Raw genomic sequence first — 8,613 nt, 5'->3', positions numbered from 1 at the left:
TAATGTTTTTGAGGTGTCGTTTTGTTGGCGTTTATAGAGTTGGAGTTTGTTCACTTTGTCTAGAGTGTACTCCAGTGGACATATAGACTGTACCTATCTTCTTGCCTATGAACCCATGGTAGATTGCATTGTTGTTCCTGGTTCTTTATTCCTCCCTGTATTTACACCCTTTTCCATTTCTCTAATTAGAGGCATAATATTTTTCCTATCTATTTAATTTTTTCCCATCTGTTAGGCTTGACCATAGGACTTCTTTTGGCAAAAGAAATGTTTTGGAGCATGAGACAAGAGGGGGCTTGAAATGTTTTCCACATTTGGGCCTGCTCTTTTACACTTCTGCTATTATTGTGAGGGGGGAGAGGCCCATCTAACCCACTTGTCCAAGAAGAATGAGAGGCACGTGGAATAAATCAGAGTCAAATTTGTAGCCTTAACTAAAACCAGCTCTGCCCAACTGAGATTATTAGAGCCTCTGTAGGCAACCCACAGATATGTGAGCAAGAATATATGATAATTGTTTTAAAGCCACTGAATTTTGGGGTGGATCGGTTTGCAGGCTTATTTTAGATAGAACTAATGGAGACAAAATTTGTTTCTAATGTTTTATTACTAAAAACTGCTGCTATAAATTATGTACAAGTTTCCTCAGTACATGTGTGGGTTTCTGTAAGGTACACATGTAGAAGTTGAATTGCTGTGCTTTCTGTTCTTATTCTTTGCCTATTTTTCTATTTAGTTTATAAGGCTTTTAATGTTTTGTTTTTCATATCCATCTACTCTTGTTTCATTTCTCCAATTGTTCATGATTTCTTTTGTAATGGATGTGATTGCTTTATTTATCTTTTTCAGCACTTTACGAATACTTGTTTTAAAATCTTCCTCTAATGCAAGAATTGGCAAACTTTTTCTGTAACAATCCAGATAGTAAATATTTTAGGTTTTTAGGGCATATAGTCTCTTTTACAACTACTGAACTCTACCCTGTAGTGCAAAAGCAGCCAGAGACAATACATACTTGAAAGGGCATTGTTGTGTCCCGATAAAACTTTATTTTCAAAACAGGCATTGCGTTGGATTTAATATGAAGGCCACTGGACGATCTATGTTATACAACTAATTACATCTGGAGTAAATTTTTATTTGGATGGTTGATTTTGTTCAATGTTCTTAGTAATATATGTTTCCCTGTGTTTTATATTTTAGTTCCCTTTAAAGGGAAAGTGTTGTCGTTGTTAGTTTCTCAGTCATTTATTATTTTCTTAATACTCCAAGGTCAGAAGTTGTCTTCACCCAGTCACAGAGGCCTCTACTCCAGTCCAAAGTCAGGTATTTTCTATGAAATCTCACGTTGACAAAAGTAGTGTTATCTCTTTCCTTTAAACTATTTCTTTACGTTATTATATATATTAATAGTTCTGTCACTGACTATACTGTACTCTGTTTCTGGCAGGGGAGGAAAGTGGGGAAAAAAATTAAACACATTTTTCTAGTATGTTTTTATATATTTGTAATTATCTCCTTGGGGACAGTGTCTGTACCTCATTTCTGTGTGCCTAGTGACTAGCAAAATATTTGTTAGACCTCTTGGTACATTTTCATTATGGATTGTAGAGGAATGCAGATTTAAAGAAAGCAATAAAATTGAGTTAAATACGAGTTATTTGATTTAAAAAGTTTCTCATCATCCAATATTATGCACTGCTAACGATGAAGTAGAGAACCTTAAAAGATATTTACAGGACTCTGATTTTCTTAATACTTGATTCATAAGAATTGACTCAAAATGAGTTCTTGCTCTAATGAGTATTCTGACAGACTCATTTAAAGAAAGTTAATACAGACAAGACGCTTTCCTTAGTATAATAATGATTACGATTAGTTATTGTACATTCATCTTATCTAAATATAATTTCAATCAATTTATTTGAGAACCCTTGTGAATAGGAAGGAAACATTAAAGAGAGTGAAATGTTAGAAGTCTCAGAAGAGTTTTGAACTCAGTGATTAACACTGAGGACATAATTGAGATGCTGTTAAGGAGATATTTCAAAGACAGGCTTTTCAAATGAATGTCTTTTTATATAGTAGTTGATTTTATTTTCTGACCTAAAATAATTATTGAAGCCTTGCTCATATGAAGTTGATTTTGCCTGTTAGCTGTAATTGCTTATAATTTGCATTCTTTTTATTTCATTTTATTTTATTTGCTTAATTTCAACTTTGTGCAGTGGACCTTGTTTATTGTCAAGTGATTTCCATATCATGATTTATTTTTTTGAATTTGGTTAAAGATATTCCACATCTCTTTTTTTGTCTAAGTTAAATGTTGCACCATTATTTTACACCAGTGTGACTACAGCTTGAAAGGTTTGTGCACAATTTAAGAAACCATTTCAAAAAGTTTTAAAATGATAATACTCTGGAGTTTAGAATTTTCCCTCATTTTGTTATATCATTAATGCTGGCCCCTATTTATTGTAGTCAGTACATATAAGATATGTAGATTATCTATATGTATCTTTGACCAAAGAGTAAAATACTGTAGAATGTTGTTATACTTTCCCACCCGTGAAAAAAACCTCATTGTTATTTCAGAAGGCCAATTTAATGTTGTAGTCATGTTTGACTCCAGGGGGCAGTAAAGAATAAGAAATTATAATGCCTTACCTAGTTAGTTTATATTTAATGTAATTATCAAAGATAGAAGGAAATGATGGATTTTATGAAGCCAACCAGTATTTCACTGTGTACATTATATCTTTCTGAGATGGCTCTTTAAAGTTGTAAGCCGGGGTGTCAATTCGGATCCTCATCGAGAGACCGAAAACTGCTTTCCTGCCATGTTCCAGTGTTTTAATTTGCCGTCTTGTTTTCGATCTTAACACAGACAATGTGATTTCTTTGAAGGACATGTTAAAATCTTTGCATTTAAAATGGACTTCTCCTTAAGCATACACATGTACACATGAGCAGGCAGGCTCACATGTGTACACATCACATATACAGTCAGAGAGATTAGAAGCTCCTGGCAGACCATCATGATGGTATATTTAAGCTGGTAATATTCTAAAATAATGGTAACAAAGGCTATTTATTGAATATCATCTTTCTAAATTTTTTTTAGTATTACCATTTATTGGTGACAAACACTAAGTTTTACTTACATTTCATGGTGAGAAAAATTCCAGTAAACAAATGAATGGAAGCAGTACTTAACTTGCAAGGCTACCAGGCTTCTCATCTGAACCGTTGGCAGAACCTTAGTGCACACATCTCTGTGAACGATAGCAGAACATCAAAGCAACACAGCTGTATATAGAAACATAGGTCATTCTTTCCAGCCCTACGTGGAGATGTAATTAACAGTATCAAGCACTCAAGGAAAATCAATCTGCAGGTTTATATGGATGACACGGAGATCATATCCTGTAGTGTAGGGAAAGCTCCATCCTCAGGAGCCATATGTATAGACACAAATTTTTCATAATTTTGAAAACGAAGATCAAAGTTCATTTGTTTGAAGTCCTGTTTGTATTCACAAAAATAGAAATAAAATAGAAAAGGAACCAAATGACCATTAAAGTTTAAAATGCCTAAAGTGTCCAATTTATACAACTATGGGAGACTTCATCAAAGTTTCTGAGAAGTCCAGGACTGTTTCAGCCGAACCAGAGGCACACAATTTGCATCACTGAAACGGTCCTGGGTTAGTCCAATGAAATAAAACATATAACCACATACACATGGATATGATCTTTGCCTGTTAGATCACTGATAAAGTCAGTCGCAGACAAGTTTCCAAACTGTGCTATATAACTAGATACAATTGAGAAACTCTCAAATGAAGATTTTATATAGTGTCATATCAATCAAAAGAAAAGAATGAAACTAAGAATACATATTACTGTTGGAGGGAAACAGTGGTTATGGTGTGGAACCACAGGAGACGTAGGGCCACAGCACGCTAGGAAAGTTCGGTTGCGCCAAGTAGGAAGCATCCGATTTTCTCTGGTGCTTTTAGCCCTGGGGCCGATGTAAGGCCTCTCTCCAGCGTGGCTGTCCAGGGTTTGTCCCAAAGCGTTGGAGTGAGCCAGTTTCAGAAGAGGTCATGCTTTCTGTTTCTTCTCTCACATAGAAAAAAAAAAAAAGAACAAGACCAAGCACTGTGGAGCCCAGGGCACAATCTGCTGGTTTTCTGAAGGAGCCAGCCTGCTGGGCAGGCTCTTCCTTCCCCATGGGCAGTTGCTTCTGTGTGGGGACCGCTGGCTCACGAGTGGCTGTCACGACAAACCCCAGCATGGTCCAGCCCGGCCACAGTCACCTCCTCATGTCTCCATCGTCTTCACCACCACTGCCCACGTTCTTCACCCACTGTGTCTCGGCTCACTGGAGGTATCAGAGATTCCAAATTTTCAAAGCAGTTTCAGTATTTTCAGTATATATTTTGGGATTTTATAATGGTTCATGGCCAGAAAAGGTTCAGCACCTCCCACACACAGACATTGGTCCGTTTCCTGTTCTTGGCATCTCTGTCCTTTGTTGGTCCAACTCAGACAGCAACTTTAAAATGTTCAGAGCAGCCATGTCATGGCAGGACTGAAGATCCTGGCCGATGCCGTGGCTGATCAGAGGTGACTGAGAGGAGCAATTGATAAGGGATACAAATTCATTCTTGTTGTTTGGGGGGAAGTCTTTGTATTCAACCTGGAACCCCTGGACTCTGGTAAGATAGTCCAGTTGCTCAGAGGGTCTCGTGAGAGGTCCATGGGGTACGTGGCCTGAAGAGATGTTATTCTTTAAAATGGTCTCGGCTGTGGGCGAGGTGCCCCTATACAACAACTCTCTGGTTATCATGGCAGTTACCGTGGCCTTGGCAGGATTCGGAGCTGCCCGGGTGAAATCTTTGGTGTGACGTCCTTGACTGACTCCTATAGCCTGGGCGACCTCGGGCACCATTGGAAGAATTACAGCAGGCAGCTGCTGATGACTTAGATAAGGCATCCTGGACTCATCCTCTCTCTTACTAGCCCCATTTTCTTTTTTCTTTGCTTTTTTTCTTCTTCTTCTTTGAGCTGGAGTCTCACTCTGTCGCCCAGACTGGAGTGCAGTGGCCGCTCCCGGCCACCGCAGCCTCGACCTGCTGGGCTCTGGGGATCCTTCCGCCTCAGCCTTCCGAGTAGCCGGAATTACAGGCATGCGCTACCATGCTCGGCTGATTTTTTTTTTTATTTATTGTAGAGATGAGGTCTCGCTGCCCAGGCGGGTCACGAACCCGCGGCCTCAGGCAATCCACTCACCTCAGCCTCCCAAAGGCGCAAGATTACAGGCTGAGCCACCGAGCCCGGCTCTAGTCCCATTTTCATCCCCAGAGCCAGGTTCAAAAAAGGTTACTTTTCTATCATCCCCAGGTGTCTTTATGGGTGTCTTTTCCTCTGACTTGAGCGCTGGTTTGGCAGGCTGTGCCTGCGGGACTTTGAAGCCAAGGATCTCCAGCATGTTCTCGGCCGCGTTGCGCTTGGCCACCTTCTTGGTGCCCGCTCCTTCTGCAGTGTGGTTTCCAACCTTCACCTGCATCACGAACTCCCCGCGGCGTGGGAGGCCTCAGTCTGTGAGGAGCAGGTACTCTGGTTCCTTCTCCTTCTTCGCCTGCTGGATCTGGGCCAGTCTGCTGATCGAGTTGATCCCCTGGCTGCACTCTGGGCTTATCTGTGGCTTGACTATGGGTTTTGTTTTCTTTTTGATTCTGGGCTTCATCCGCTCAACTGCAGGCAAGGGTGGCAGCTTCTTCAGCGCCTCAAGGACAGCTATTGCCACGTTCTTCTTGGAAATCTTGCTCTTCCCTTCATCTTCCCCCACAAACTCCCCACTGGAAACCTGGGTCATGAAGTTCTTCATGTGGGGTAGGCCACTCTGCCGGGCCACCTCAAAATCCACAGGTAAGTTGCATGTAAGTGCAATCTCGAGCACTTGATTTATTTCCGATTTATTGAGATTTTCTTCTTCTGATTCTCTTCCATTCACCTCCAGCCTCTCCGGTGGGGGCTCATTCTGCAGGATTCTCAGGACTTTCACAGCAGCGTTCTGTTTCGCGGCCTGTCTAGTCTTGCCTTTCTCGTTCAATTGCAGTCCTCCCACAGAAACTTCAACTTGATAAAGCAAAGGTGGAACTGGAAATGGATAAAAGTACCTGGGGGGGGGGGCGGGTAAGCACCTCCTCTCTTGTTGTAATTGTAGGTGGACTACATCTGAGAGCAAGGGCCAACAGGCTTATACATTGGGTTTTTTTCCAAGTTTCATGCACAGCGCATTTAGTTCTACGGTAAGGGTTACGCTTTCTTTAAAAGGGCGTTTCAGAAATGATGGTTTTCTTCGGTTCTGCGAGGTTATGTGGTGAAGGAACTCCTGGCTGCTGCCTCAGCACGTCCCCCAGCCTGTGGTCCTGGGCGGCAGCGGCGAGGCGGGGAAGGAGAAAGGAAGAGGGGAGAGGAGGAAGGGACGAAGGGAGGGAAGAGGCGGAGTGGCCGTGGAGGAGGGTTAGGAGGCCGAGAGGGACGCGGTGGCCGCCAGGGCAAACGCTGAGGAACCACTCTGAATTATCTTCTTAATGGCAGGTACTTTGCTAGGACATTTATATATTGAGTCTCATTTAACTTCATAACAAAATTCCATTTTTACAGATAAGGAAATTGAGTCTCAGTAATTTACCCAATGATTGCCAGCTAGCAAATGGCAAATGTAGATTAACAAACATAATATTCTTTACATTATGGTAACCTGTATCCTTATATCCTACATGGCATGTATTTTGTGCAAGAAGGAATAAGTGCCGGATGGGAACAGATTTGATGATCCCATTCTCTGTGTGTGTTTTGTGCACAACAGTTATTGTAAAAGACTCTCAATTTTTGTTTGAGGAGAATATTTTTTTTACCACTTCAATATTGAGTCTGCACTTGGTAAAAAAAATGAAATCTTCAGACTAATGGGTTTTAAGATGCTACCCTACTCAACTCCTAAAGCAATTGTGGCCCCTTAGCACAGGCTCTTGTGTTTAATAAGTAAGTTCTGGTTGCACAGGCTAGAATTGGTTGAGTCATCATGTTAGCGTAAGATGTAAAAAGCATTTTTGGCAGAAGAACCAAGGAGTTAATGTTTGGCTATTATTCTTATTCTTATATGATCAGTTTATTACAGATCCTACCTTTATCTACTTCACAGAAGAGTGCTGAGTGCATCTAAGAGGATAAGCACATGAAATTCTTAGAAAAACAAAGGCAAACAAACCAATATCCACCCTAATTCTTACCACCACATTACCAAAGACTACATATATACTCTAGAATGAGAATGATAATGTGGGCCGGGCGTGGTACCTCAAGCCTGTAATCCCAGTACTTTGGGAGGTTGAGGCGAGAGGATTGCCTGAGTCTGCAGGTTCGAGAATAGCCTGGGCAACATGGTGAGACCTTGTCTCTACAATTAGTTAAAAAAAAAAAAAAAAAAAATTAGCTGGGTGTGGTAGTGCACGCCTGTAGTTCCCACTACTTGGAAGGCTGAGGCAGAAGGATCTCTGGAACCCAGCAAGTCGATGCTGGGGTGGCTGTGAGCATGCTACTGCACTCCAGCCTGGGCAATGAAGTGAGACTCCAACTCAAAAAAAAAAGAAAAGAAAAGAAAATGATAATGTTCCAATAAAAATTGTAAAATAATTTTGTGCTTAGAATAATACACTGTTAGACCTGGTATAAGCCGCAAATAAAGTTCACTTACTCTAACTCTATCTTTTCACATATATGGAAATCGCCCCATGAATAAACATTAAATTGTTGATATGTTTGCCATGTTTATAACACCCATAAAGAAGTAAACATCATTATGATATTATTTCATAAGAGGCACTGCTTACACGACCTTGACACTCCAGCCCTCATACCTGGATTATAATTGTCAATTAACATACTACTACTTCAGATATATATGCAACACAAATTTAAAATAGTTAAGAATAAAATAGTGTTCCTGTATTAGTTTATTATTCCCATTTAACAAGAAGTGTTGACACCCTGAGGAAAAAAATGGCCCCCTTTCTTGTTCCTTAGATATTTTTTGCTTCTTCAAACAGGTACTACTTAGGTTCATTTTGAACCCCATGCTTTGGGGGTCTCACTGGCTCTCCTGCAATAAGCTCTTTCTTGTAGCAGGACCTTAGTTACTAATTGCAGAGGATTCTTGATCTCTTTACAACTGGAATTCTTTGACGTTTAGATATGTAAATATGTAAATAACAACTCTTCCTCTCGAAACTGAATCTACAAGATACCTTCTCATTACCAGGAAATAGTTTACCTTTCTATTTGCATAGGTCTGCAGAGTTCTGTTTTTCTGAGTGTCCCTTTACTGCTAGTGAGTTCTTCCTGCTGAGGCGGTTGGTGAGAGAGTGGTGGGATAGTTATATTCCTTTCCTTTAGGTGGGTAGCATAAAATTTCAATTGGGATCTAATCTACAAAAATAACCTCCAGCCGGACTCGGTGGCTCAACCCGTAATCCCGCGCCTTTGGGAGGCTGAGGAGAGTGGATTGCCTGAGCCTGCGGGTCCGAGACCCGCCTGGGCA

The 8,613-nt window shown here is 40.7% G+C and overlaps 1 pseudogene across 1 annotated transcript; it reads right to left on the bottom strand.

The window, feature by feature from the left end:
- Positions 1-3,958: 3,958 nt before the first annotated feature.
- On the bottom strand, positions 3,959-6,462 carry LOC103266676 (annotated as a pseudogene). The gene is made up of 3 exons (XR_002482325.1): positions 6,422-6,462; positions 5,342-6,367; positions 3,959-5,017 (listed from the first exon to the last, which is right to left on the bottom strand). The product of XR_002482325.1 is annotated as a double-stranded RNA-binding protein Staufen homolog 1 pseudogene (transcript).
- Between the last annotated feature and the right edge of the window lie 2,151 nt (positions 6,463-8,613).

This window comes from Carlito syrichta, unplaced genomic scaffold (assembly GCF_000164805.1).
Source record: "Carlito syrichta isolate Samal-C Ts95f unplaced genomic scaffold, Tarsius_syrichta-2.0.1 Scaffold307280, whole genome shotgun sequence".
Lineage (NCBI taxonomy): Eukaryota > Metazoa > Chordata > Mammalia > Primates > Tarsiidae > Carlito > Carlito syrichta.
Note: the sequence above shows the minus strand (reverse complement) of the source record. Positions and strands in the feature narration are given on the sequence as shown.